At 34.9% G+C, this 12707-nt stretch overlaps 1 long non-coding RNA gene across 3 annotated transcripts; it reads left to right on the forward strand.

Moving 5' to 3' along the window:
• Positions 1-334: 334 nt before the first annotated feature.
• Positions 335-4507, forward strand: LOC110917794. 3 transcript variants are annotated; one of them, XR_004883861.1, is made up of 10 exons: positions 335-651; positions 829-1116; positions 1339-1431; positions 1719-1844; positions 1931-2257; positions 2328-2410; positions 2658-2851; positions 2959-3036; positions 3117-3411; positions 4087-4507. It is a non-coding gene; the product is annotated as an uncharacterized LOC110917794 (long non-coding RNA). The 3 variants fall into 3 exon arrangements; XR_004883862.1 differs by lacking the exon at positions 4087-4507 and having other exon boundaries at positions 1993-2257; positions 3117-4080; XR_004883863.1 differs by lacking the exon at positions 4087-4507 and having other exon boundaries at positions 995-1116; positions 3117-4080.
• The last annotated feature ends 8200 nt before the right edge of the window (positions 4508-12707 follow it).

Genomic DNA, 12707 nt, shown 5'->3' on the forward strand with positions numbered 1-12707 from the left:
AATCTCAAATTATATATATATATATATATATATATATATATATATATATATATATATATATATATATCTATACTACTTTAATAAGGATATGTGAAGGACAAGATGGTAATTGAACAAGGTGTTGAAAAAACACTTAATGCACAATGTACAAGATTTAAAGCACAAGAAAACACAAACTTTTTACCCTTCAACTGATTCATCATCAACCGTCCATATTTTTCACCTTTTCACACGGATCACGATCTGAACGGCTGATATTCACTTCACACGGATCGCCCTTTCCAATCTCTTCTCTCTCACAACTCACATCTCATAACATCAGACTTTCTCTCTCTTTCTCTAGATCTAGATCTGGAGCAAACATCAATGAAATTGAAAACACGCAGTGATGAACACCGATTTGAAGAAACCCTAACTGAAGGTAACCAGCCGGAGCCGATTTTGATGTTTATAACTGGCCTTATAGGATGTTCTTGGCTTTTAAAATCGATAAACAAATCGAAGCTATTAGGATGTTCTGTTTGATTCTGTCCAAGCTGTTGATTTCAAAACATAATGTATGATGTTTTTCCCTAATTTTATCCCCAAATTTGTTATGATGGCTGTTCTTTCACTTCTGTTGCTTCAATCGCGGCTTCTCCTTCATTCCAGGTATCATACTTCTCTAAGAATCGAAAATTTTAATTTTTTTAGGGCTTTGCTGATTTCAGGCAATCTAGGGTTTTGTAAGTGGAGATTTTGGCGATCTAGGGCTTAAACAAGCTTTTTTGATTTTGGTAAGAACTGATACTTGTTTTTATTTGTTTTCCCTTTTTTTGATTTTTGCAGAAGTTTTATGAGCATTTGTCAAGCAAGGCGCGAATAAGGCTCAGGAGTCCTTTACAATCTGCATACAATGAAGATTTTGGCGATCTAGGGCTTAAACAAGCTTTTTTGATTTTGGTAAGAACTGATACTTGTTTTTATTTGTTTTCCCTTTTTTTGATTTTTGCAGAAGTTTTATGAGCATTTGTCAAGCAAGGCGCGAATAAGGCCCAGGAGTCCTTTACAATCTGCATACAATGAAGACCTTGGCCAACGGCTACAGGCAAAGCTTCTAGCTGCTGAACAGAAAAGGTAATTTTTTTCCAATTTTTTAATCAATTAATCTGGCTTTTATTGTACCAAACCAACCAAGCTAAAGTTTTTAGATTGTGACAAAAGTTGAATGCGTTCCATGTGAAGTTTAGGCCATTATCTTTTATGGGCCTACTATTTGGTAGCTTTTGTCTTGCATTCGCATCAGTTAAAGTTTAAAGGTGGAATATTTAACCCATCAAGTATAAATGGTTATTTCAGGTTGGATGTTATCGGACCAGACTGGTAGAGTAAAGAGCTTTAAACTAAGGGCTGGTCGAATTTGTGTGCATGTTGGCATGCTTTTAGCAACCTGTAAGTTAGTTGGTTGTATTTGTTTGCTCATTCTCATCACCAATTGCCTTATAACATGTAGAGGCAAGCTTGCACCCCCGGGCACCAACTATCCTTCGCTCTTGGCTCGAAGTTAAACTGGTCGGCTTGCCTCGGCTTGAAAGCTCTTAACAAGTTGTTCGAGCTCGAGCGACATCGCTCATATTTTTTTGAAAAAAAGTTTTGTATTTCTGTACACATGAATAGTATAACAAAAAATGATAATATTTCTTGCTCATATGGATAGATATGTTAACTAAAATACGCAGGTGGAGAGGATTTAGGACTGTGTTGGCTTCTTCGGGTCTTGGTGAAAGCTTGGTCAACACGAAGAGCGCGGCGGGTCAAATAAGGGTCAACCGAGTCAAGTCAGATATGGGAAGGTGTGGTAGAAGGTATTTGCTTATGGTCATCTTTAGTTGCTGTTGCATTGTTTCTATCATTGTTCGTTTCTACTAACGCTACTGCTACATTTGATCAGCTGTTTAAGCCTTACTGGGTTACTGGGCTCCTGATCATTTTTTGTTCAATTCTGTCATGAAGCTCTTAAATGGCCTCTTGATCACCCGTTAACAATCAAGATGCTTCTTTTTGCTATGTCGGTGAATTGCCTTGACCCAGCTACCAGCTTTGATTTTAGCTTGTGCAAAGGACTCTAGAGAGCCTTTCGTCAACCCAATGTCATCTGATGGTAAAACGAAAGCGAATGATGCTAAATCTCAGCTACTGGCATCATTATATGGCGGCCATGGTGATCAATTGGCAACAATAGCAGCTTTTGAGTGATGGAAAAACACCAAACAAATAGGTAAATAGTAATCTGTTGTAAGTTCAATTTATATACTGACCGATGTCTGACTGATGAGAAACTTTTACAGCTGATGATAGCAATTGGCATGTATGTAATCTGTTGTAAGTTTAGTTTATATACTTATTCCCTGGCGGACACTAGCTCTTATTGGTAAGTTTACGTCAAATCTCAATAGTTTCTCATGGATGTGGAAATTTTGACCCGTTTATTTACGAATGGGTTGGTTTGGGTTGCGTTTTATCTCAAACAGGTGAAATATAAATTCTAATTGTAATAATATTTTTGTGGGTTTGTAAAAAATCTGATTTTGTTGATGGGTTAGGAATCTGTTTGGATATTTTGCATGTTCTGTAAAAAACAAGATTATTAAATAAAAAAATATATGGTTTGAGTGCAGGGCAAGAAAAGGAGAGATACAATTTGTATTGCACTTGCTGATGACACCTGTGAAGAACCAAAGATTAGGATGAGTAGGGTTGTCAGGTCAATTTTGAGGGTTAGACTTGGCGATGTGGTTTCGTTGCATCAGTATGGGAAGCGCGTTCACATCCTTCCGATTGACGATACGATTGAAGGAGTTGCTGGGAATCTGTTTGATGCTTACTTGAAACTTATGTTTAGTTTATAAGCATGTACCTTACTACGGTGCGGTTTATCGTTTATGTTCTGACAGTTGGTTTTTTTGTTTGATTTTGCAGCGTACTTTTTGGAAGCGTACCGCCCGGTGGGTGACTACTTTTTGGTAAGGGGAGAGATCATGTCGAAAATGGCTGGGGGTGAGGTTTCGTGTTGTTTTCTTGAATATTATTGTCATAAAACGACATCAGGTCGTTAATCATCTTCTGCCCGTCTTCAGGTACTCCAAGAACCGTTGGATCAAAAAAAGATAGTGCAGGTTCGACCATTAACGAACCACCAGCTTGCTTTGGCTGGACGAAGTTAAAGTTAGGAACCCCGACATAGCTCAGGGTAAAGTTCTCTGGCCAACAGCTTCCCCTGGTTAATCACGGCTAGCCACGTTGCACTCTCCTTTGCAGTAATCTTATCCTGTAAACACAAGATGGTTGACGACATAAAGAAGACGCCGTACTGGTGAATAAACAACTGGGTGGCATTAGAAGAATGGAGTAAATTTGGTGACACAAATCTTGGTATGTAATGTTCTACTTGTCTATTTAGTTTTGTTTTTCGGTTGGATGTTAAGTAGCATTGGCTCGACCAGTTTGGAGCCAAGCAAAAAGTTATTTTGACAAGTTTTATTTCAAGTATACATATATTTTTTAAAAATATTAGTACATTTTTGGGGACTTTTAATCCACATGACCTGTTATGTTTCAAGTAATTTTTTTTTTATATTTTTGTTTTGATCCATCATGAATACACCATAACCCTAATCAACCCATTAGTAAGTAAATGGGACAACATTTTCACCTAACATGTTATCTACATGAGTGAAACTAACACGTGTGTTTTCAGTAATTTTTATAGCAATAAGATTTATGGGACTCTTAATGTTCTACAATCGCGTGACCTGTGAGCTTCTTATTCACGTTGTATATAAATGTTCATTACTCCATGATCTAAAGGAATCGTTGATAATTCGGTGTTTTATTTTATGGCGAACTTGGAAGAAAACATTGCTTGATTACTCATTATCAGCCTTGAGGTGTTTTCCAGATGTGCAAGAAGCCTGCTTTAAAGCCCCAAGGCGTTTTTCCAATCGCCTCACGGCTCACGCCTTAGGCGCGGTTTCTAAAACAAAGGTTTAAATTGTTGATGACTGGTGACGTGCCGGCCTTTTACTAATTGTTTTGTTTTTTGTATAGGAATATATAAAATACATTTCCAATTTACTAATGGACGGATAGCCGACAAGTTACTAGCCATTTCCAGTTTTAAAAGCGACAGGAATCCATTCAATACTTCTATAGTTACTGCCCACCTGCATCCCCAAACACAACCCATCCACGGGTTAGCGATGCTATTACAGAAGTTTGATGTGGAGCTAAAAGGATCTCCGGATTCGGTGGAACTTATCATAGAAGCAACGATTCATACAAAAAGTTAGTTTTTCTTCAAATTAAATAAGAGATCTCACACTCATTAGCAGTAAAGTTTGCTTCTTTCTCTTGTTATTAGCTTCTGATTAAATGGTGCATGTGACCTTGAGTTTATATTTGGTTTTTTCAACAATGGAACAAGTTCAATCATGTAAAACAGTTATAATTACTTAAGTTTTGTGAATTATATGTTTAAAATTAAAAAAATAAAATAACTAATATGGAGATACGAATTTGGCCAACTTGAAGAAACCGTGAAAGAATCGATAGAAGGAATCAAACAAGTTCATTATGACGATTAATGTTGAAGTTAATTTGATTTTGTGTTCTTGTTCTTTATTTGAACTTGATGAAAGGATAATCGGTGAGAGATTTATGGCATGCTATATATAGTCAAAAGTGCGCGCCTAGGCCCTGAGGCGAGGTTGCACCTATGTAGTCAAAACCTTCTTTATTTACACCACGCCTTAGCTTTGATAATTGGAAGGGGGGGGATAGAGGTAATGTGGTCTACATCTTACCCTTCTCTAAATATCAAGTACTCAAAAGTCAAAACACATGAAATCACTCAAAGTATCAAGTACTCAAAACAATTTAAAGCAAATCCATGAAATTGATAACCGAGCCCCTCTTTTACATTCTAGGGAAAACTTCGGGCAACCCTTTTCTAAAATTGGATTTCGTTATGTGGGCTGAAATGTGAGGCCCAAGCTAACAAACTCCAAAAAAGAAGTATAGTTCACTTTCTGTTTTGTCTAAGCATTCAACAAAAGATAATCCAAGACTCCACTTCACTTTCTTCCCCTTTCGGATTTAAAATTGCCAACTCCAATTTGACATTCACGAAAATGATTCAACATTTCCTTTTCCACAACTAACCTTGTGATTGAATACATTGACATGATATTTCTTTGGTTATAAGTTCCCCGTTTTAGCTCGTTTCACTTCATTCCTTCAAAATACAAAATCAAATAAAGTAGTGTATTTATAACAATATTGTTTCGTTTAATGAAAAAACAATATGCAATAAAACATACATAAAATGCACCGATCTGGTTCCAGTCTTTAATGAATAAATTACATTCTTACCAGACTACTTGCAAATGCGATGTTAGGCGTTCTTCTTAGTAAAGTTATATTGGTCATAGTTTCTATACAAGCAACAAGCCCATATATCATGAGACGATGAGACGACTGATAAACTAACGGTAAACAAGTATCCTATTGTAAATCATCACTCCCGCCGCATCGCGCGGGTAAATGACTAGTATATATATATATATATATATATATATATATATATATATATATATATATATATATATATATATATATATATATATATATATATATATATATATATATATTCTCCGATTTTCGCGACTTGAACGATTTTGTTGGTGACCCTTGTTATGTTATATCTGTTATCACACCCATTTATATACAATTTATCTACGATTTGCGCTTCGTAATATATTTACATAAACATGAACATATTCATCAAATATCGTAACTCACGTATTTCATCAACTGATACATTTTATCATTTTTAAAGCATTCATACAAAAATTAACTCATCAAGTTAACTTATGTATTATTTTCATGCTCGACAAAATAAGTTATATATTTAACGTGACATTTAACGAAATTACCGTTTTAACCATACAAATGTACATGCATAGTCTTAATTCCTACTATCATGTCAACACTAAATATATCACATTGCATATACTTATTGTAGGTCCCCTGGTTCGTACGGATCGTCACAGAATTGTCAATCCAATATAGAGTGCGGAATCCTCTAGACCAGAATATCACAGAAACGAGTAGAAACACAGAATTCACAATTAATCGGTCTTCTACTGATTATCCAAACAAGCAATTTTACAATCAATTCAAGACTCGCACAACCTCACAGCCTCTCTCTGTGATCTTGCTCAACAAACCCTAAATTTCGAATTTTTCTCTCTCTAGAATTCTCTAACTGCTAAAACCCTAATCACAAAACATGTTTATATACCACATGTCTGTGAACTAGGTTTCCTACTGGGCTAGGCCATTTTCCAAGCCCATAACAACAAATAACTCACTAACCAATATGCTAAGCCCATTCCAAAATAACCAAAGACTAAATAATCAAACAATTAAGTTGTTGTCACAGAATATTTTCCAAATTTGTCTAACTTTCCTTTAAGTTCAACAATTTAGTCTTGTGCAATGGCCAATTCCCTGCACTTTTCAGAAAATTCATTAGTTTTATCCTTTACAGTTTCACGAGCCAAATCAATGATCTGTAACAGTTCATTGACTTTGCTTGTTAAACTGTTGATTTCCAAGCCTATTACAACAAATAACTCACTAACCAATATGCTAAGCCCATTACAAAATATCCAAAGACTAAATAATCAAACTATTAAGCTGTTGTCACAGAATATGCACCAACACTTATATTCACATATCATATTATAACGCATAAAGTTCACCCTTGAACAACCCGTTTTCGCGTACGTTGAAGTATGCGTATTTAACATTTCGGTAACGTTTTCGGGCGTCGAAAGTCACGTATGACTAGCCAAACACCAAAGATACTTAATATATGTTAAAATACTTATATTTATCAAAAAAGTATCTACTTATAACCTGATCTAAAATAGTTTAACAAAAAATCACTTTAGAAGCCGATTTTTACCATTTTTAACGCATAGTCTTGTACCGAACTTTACTATAATCACCCCAAATCGTCACGACTTGATATTTTAACATAACACATGTTATTTACGGAATAAAATGATACTTATACTCATGTTAGTGCAAATTTCATGCAAGTCACGTAAATCACACAATTTCATCCGTTTTACCACCTTTTAAGCTTCATGTACAACATGCAAAGCTACCAAACTTTTGTTATAATTTTATATCATCATAATAAATCATATAACATCTTTTTAACATGCTTACATTCTGATTTTATCCACTTTTATCATACCATAACAAATTCACCAGCTTATGATCATTTAACAATCATACATACTTATGTACAAGTACCCAATGCATGAATTTCATATCATCATCATCCAAGAACTTAAATGCATCTAACATACATTTAACTTATTTTCATATTATCCAAACAACATCCTCATCAAATCATCATCCAATCAATTGGATTTCGTTGCATGTAACATTCTTACATATTTATGAACTATTAAACAAAACTCATATACTAGAACATATACATACATACATACATATATACAGCCACACACATGCATCCCAACATATACTTTTCACCTATTCAACTCAGATCATCATCATCTTATTTGCATAAATCAACTTTGATCATGCATGCAACAACTTTTCAAGAATCATCACAATCATATATCAACTTTTAAACAAAACATAATCTCTAACCCACATGCATACATACCTACGGTTATATACACACTCATATGTTTCCATTTTTATTTTGTTTAAAACCATTTTCTTGTTTAGATTTAAAGTTTGTGAAGAATTCCAAGCTTTTGAGAAACCTTCCATCATCATCATCTTCAAAAATCAAGAATATAAATTTTAAGGTAAGTTTATACCTTACAAGAATTTTATTGGGTTTTGATGACATTTTTGATGATATGGAGCTTGTTCTTCTTTGAAATCACCCTGGGATCTTCAAACACCTTTGAAAACACTTTGATATGAACTTGATCCTTCAAAAAAGTTCCAGACTTTGAAAATGGAAGATGGAGGTGGTGTGTTTAGAGAGAGAGTGTGCAAGAAAGAAATGGAGTTTTCATCTTGAAAATTGGTATTGTAAGCAATATTCATGTAATTTTAATGATTGCATCTTTTTCTAGCCTTATCACTTGGCAATACGGAAGAAAAGAGGAAAAGGTGGGCACCCCATGGGGCCGCCACCTACACCTTACACACACATACCATGCATATACATATGCATATATTATATATATTAGACTAAAACGGGTATTTAACTGACTACCGGGTATTTTATCTCGCATTTTAATCCCATATTAAGGTGATTTAAATTATTTTTATCATTCTTTAAAAATTAACTCACAATAATATTGCTAAACAATATTAATATTTGCCACGACTGGCTGCGTTATTTGTATTTCATAAGATACGTGTGGTATCGCGTAGTATGCGCTTAAATTCGCAAAATAGAGATTTTAAGTGTTTTAATTAATTTTTCCTCACGAATATGACTAAAATTAGTATTTTAATCATAACGACCGGGCGGTCACCGACGTTCGTTTCGCATTTTGTTCGTTACGTAATAAGCGTTTATCTTATTATTGCCAACATAATTTTTAACAAATTTACCAACACATCAAACTATATATTAACACCAAAGTTAATAAAATATTTCCTTTATTTATTCGTAACACGTGTCACACTAGTCCGATACAGACTCAAAACAGCCGTCTGTCACACTATAACTGATCGAAGACCAAGCAAACCCCATAACACCTTCCAATTGCACCTAAAGACTCTCTAAAGTCTTGCAAATAATCTTAAATTTTCTCTCTAGAAAACCCTTGTGTTCTTTTGGTCATTGAAGCACCTTTAAGCTCTTATATGATGGAAGAACATGATAAAGCTTCAAAACAATCAACTAATCACATTCAAAAGGCACAACGTTGTGTAAAAATCCAAGTAGTTAAGTTTGTTTGATTTTATTAGGTTTTTAGTGGATAAATGTAGGATTTCATATGATGATAGAGGAATCATCCATCACACATGTGTATGTGCAAGGATGTTACTCAATGATTCACCCAAAGTATGAAAATACATTCAACACACAAAAACTAACAAGTATTATGTATCACATCTTGCATAATGATAAGTTTTCTTAAAATATTCTTGAACCAACATCACCATTAAGTTGTTAAGATCATGAACATATAAAAAATTTTATTGGAAATAACCTTCAAAAAGTTGGAAAATAATTAATGGAAACAAAAAGTGTATGAAATAAGCATAAGGTTACAAGATGTGTCCTATAGTGTAACATCCGCCAAAAACGGGTCTCTAAAACCGACTTACTTTGAAACCCGGATCTGAGTTGTAATAAATATAAATGCGAAATTTTAATATTGTCGTGACTTTATTTAATATAACTATATTCGGGTTTAAAACATTAACCTTATAATCACTTAGTTGATGGGATATATTTGTTGGATTTTCCTAGAAAATAAAGTAAGATGTATATACAAAAAAATAAATGTTATTGTTACTTAATAATATATCTCATCAAGAAACTCGTATTTAATCACCAATGAACTTATGAATATATGTAACACATCATAAAATCGTGTCCACTAATGCATTGACATGTGTACTTAACCCTAATTATGTCAAATGTTGACTAGGAAGGACTATTGTTGCCAAAAAAATGAAAAGATGTTTGTGGAGGGACTAAAAGTGTCAACATGCTTAAACTATGCCTCTAAATGACCTTTTACGGTATTCGTATTCTTTTAACGAGCCACTTGTTGGACGAACGAAACCGTTTGTGATTTAATTCACGAAGTTGTGAATTGAAGGGTTAAAAGAGTCAACATGTTAATTTATACCTCTGAGTGACCTTTTAACGAACCCGGAGCCTAATGATGTTCGGTCGTACACCCAGTTGTGCCTAATAATGGTTTAGAGGGACTAAAAGTGCCAAATATGAAACTTATATTGAGTTTAAAGGTTGAGGGGTTGAATGTGTTAAGTTTTAAAATTTTTTTGTTGAAACAATGAGCCCTTGCGGGGTGATGTGCAAATTATGGTCTATAAAAAAACTAACATAATCTAGACACCCTAGTTTTAAATTTATAAACTAAGACTCTCTAAATGCTAGACCACTGACAGGTAAGTGTACCGATCGTATGTAGTAAAGCTTTACTTAATTGGTTTTACTTGTTTTGGGGGTTTTAATTTACTAATATCTAAATTAAACTAAAGCGAGTAAACAAGAGAACAGAACAAGCAAGCAAGATGGTGAAGTGACGGGAAGCAGACAATGATGAGAAAGAACTACCTAGGCTTCGAATCCCTATGACCAACCGATGACCTCTAGTCCTGACCAAAAGCTAAAGCTCCGAATCTACCCAGAAAATGTCTTGTAACAACCCAAAAACGGGTTTGGTAATCAAACCACGTTAATATTTATGAACGGGTAAAAATACAATTAGTGGTGAAATTAACCCGGTAAATATTAGGATCTAAACAAATAAACCTAATATTAAATAAAAGTTGAACGAAAACTTTTGAGGAAATAAAAGTTTATAAACAGCCCGAGATGACGGGACCTAAAATAAACTGAGTCGTACCCTAAAATATAAACCTTATATTATAAATTCGATATCGGTAATAAATAAAATGAGCTAACTAGGAATAAAAATAACCTAGTTGGAAGAAAGTCTTGTAGTAACATGTTAGTGGGTTAAAAACACCTAAAATAAGGACCTAATAATAGATGAGGGGCCAAAGGTGTTAAAAATCAAACTAGTTTTTAACTAAAACAAAATTTAATTTCTAAACACACACTTATGTGTGTGTGGATCGTACAGAACACAGAGGGGCGACCAAGCTTGCTCTCAAACCCTGGTTCATGCAATTTGATCAAATTGAAGGCCTAAATCAGTTCCAAAACGAAATCCAAGCAAAGATTAGTGATCACCTTCGTGAAAGGATCATAAGGTATGCCTAATTATGCTATTTGGTCTCACATTGAGTTCTAGGTGAAAGCATGAAATCGAAATTTTAGCTTGCATGATCAAAGTTTGGATGAAATTAGGAATGATTTTATGTCTAGGAGTAAACCCTAGTCATTTACTTGTTGAATTGATGTTCATAATTGTGAATTCATGATCACCCGATTATGTGCTAAATGGGTTTTGTAGAAACATGATGAACCCTAGAATCATAATGGTTAAATTGTGTTAATAGAACTCCCTAAAGTTAGATTTAAGATTTAAATGTTGATTAGACACAAAAATTGGAAAAAAAAGTGTGAAACTTGGTAGAACTAACTAGTTATGAACTAGTTTGTAAAAGTGTAAAAAATTATGCCCACTAGGTATTTGTTAAAATGCCTAAGTGAAATCGCGCGCCTACTTGGTTATACTTAGAACTTGATTTGATTAGGTACCCGTAGGAATGCCTAATAACATCATAAAAGGGGTTTCATTTATAGATAAAAACCCGTAGATGTTGTCCAATGAATAAAGTGTTCGATAATATGCCTAAGTGAGTCTTGTGAACTTGTTAGTGCATTTATATATGTCAATTGGTGATTTGACTTTAAAAAAGGGTCAAATCGACCTATGATAGAGTTCAATAAGAAAAGTAGTAAAAAGATTCATAAGGTGTAAAGGTCATGATCTTCAATGACTAATCTAACCACCTTGTGGAAATTATATGATAGTTTGATGCTTGACAAGCTAGGTGGAAGGTTGGAAAGGAAGCGGGTCAAACGGATCAAATATGCAAAGAAGAGCAAAAACGGATGCAAGGTAAGTTAAACTTACACCTCCTTTTGATTATATTACCCTTACTTGTGATGTATTGATTTTGAATTATCATTAAATATTTGAGATTGTCACACCCCCAAAATCCCACCTGCGGAGTACTACCGCCTGGAGGCGTGACTGACCAGGATCCAGCCACCAATCATACTGAACAAGCATATAATAATCATAATAGTTTAACCCATAGGATTGGTGTTTCAAAACAAACAAGTTAAGTTGCAAGCGGAAGCATAAGTTTAAAGTTATAACATAAGTTCAAAAGTTTCAAGTTTAACATAGCACGCAGCAATCCGTGTCCCACAACGACCCTCCTCCATGCAAGCTCCAGATGAGTACCTATGGTCCTGCAAAGCATGTAGTAACGAGTCAACAACTAGTTGAGTGAGTTCACGGTTGGGTGTTCGTTTTAGTTGTTTCAAAAACAGTTTCCTTTTACTGGCATCCTGCCGTGGGGGTTACCCCATAGTTTAAAAACGTGACATGTTCACTCCCAGTTACTCCGGCACTCCGGCCGTGGGGGCTACCCCATGTTAGTTATCAGGCATTTCGGCCGTGGGGGCTACCCCATACGTACACTAGACTCGTTACCATATCGACTGCTGACTGTAGTCATGTTTAAGTGCCCTGAAAAACATCAATGTCTATCATCATTGACGTGCCCCAGATCCATTAGTTCACGCCCGTCCTCTGCGGCACGGTGTGAGGCTTGTCAGACCTAAATAGCGCTATCTAACCAATGACCCGCTCGCCATTGGCCCGGCGATTAGTCGATACAAAAAGGAGGGACTTCGTGATAGAGTTTTAGTCTAGTACGTTTATCCGTCCATCCGGACGAGGAATCACATTCCTGAACCA

This window comes from Helianthus annuus, chromosome 16, assembly GCF_002127325.2.
Source record: "Helianthus annuus cultivar XRQ/B chromosome 16, HanXRQr2.0-SUNRISE, whole genome shotgun sequence".
Classification (NCBI taxonomy): Eukaryota; Viridiplantae; Streptophyta; class Magnoliopsida; order Asterales; family Asteraceae; genus Helianthus; species Helianthus annuus.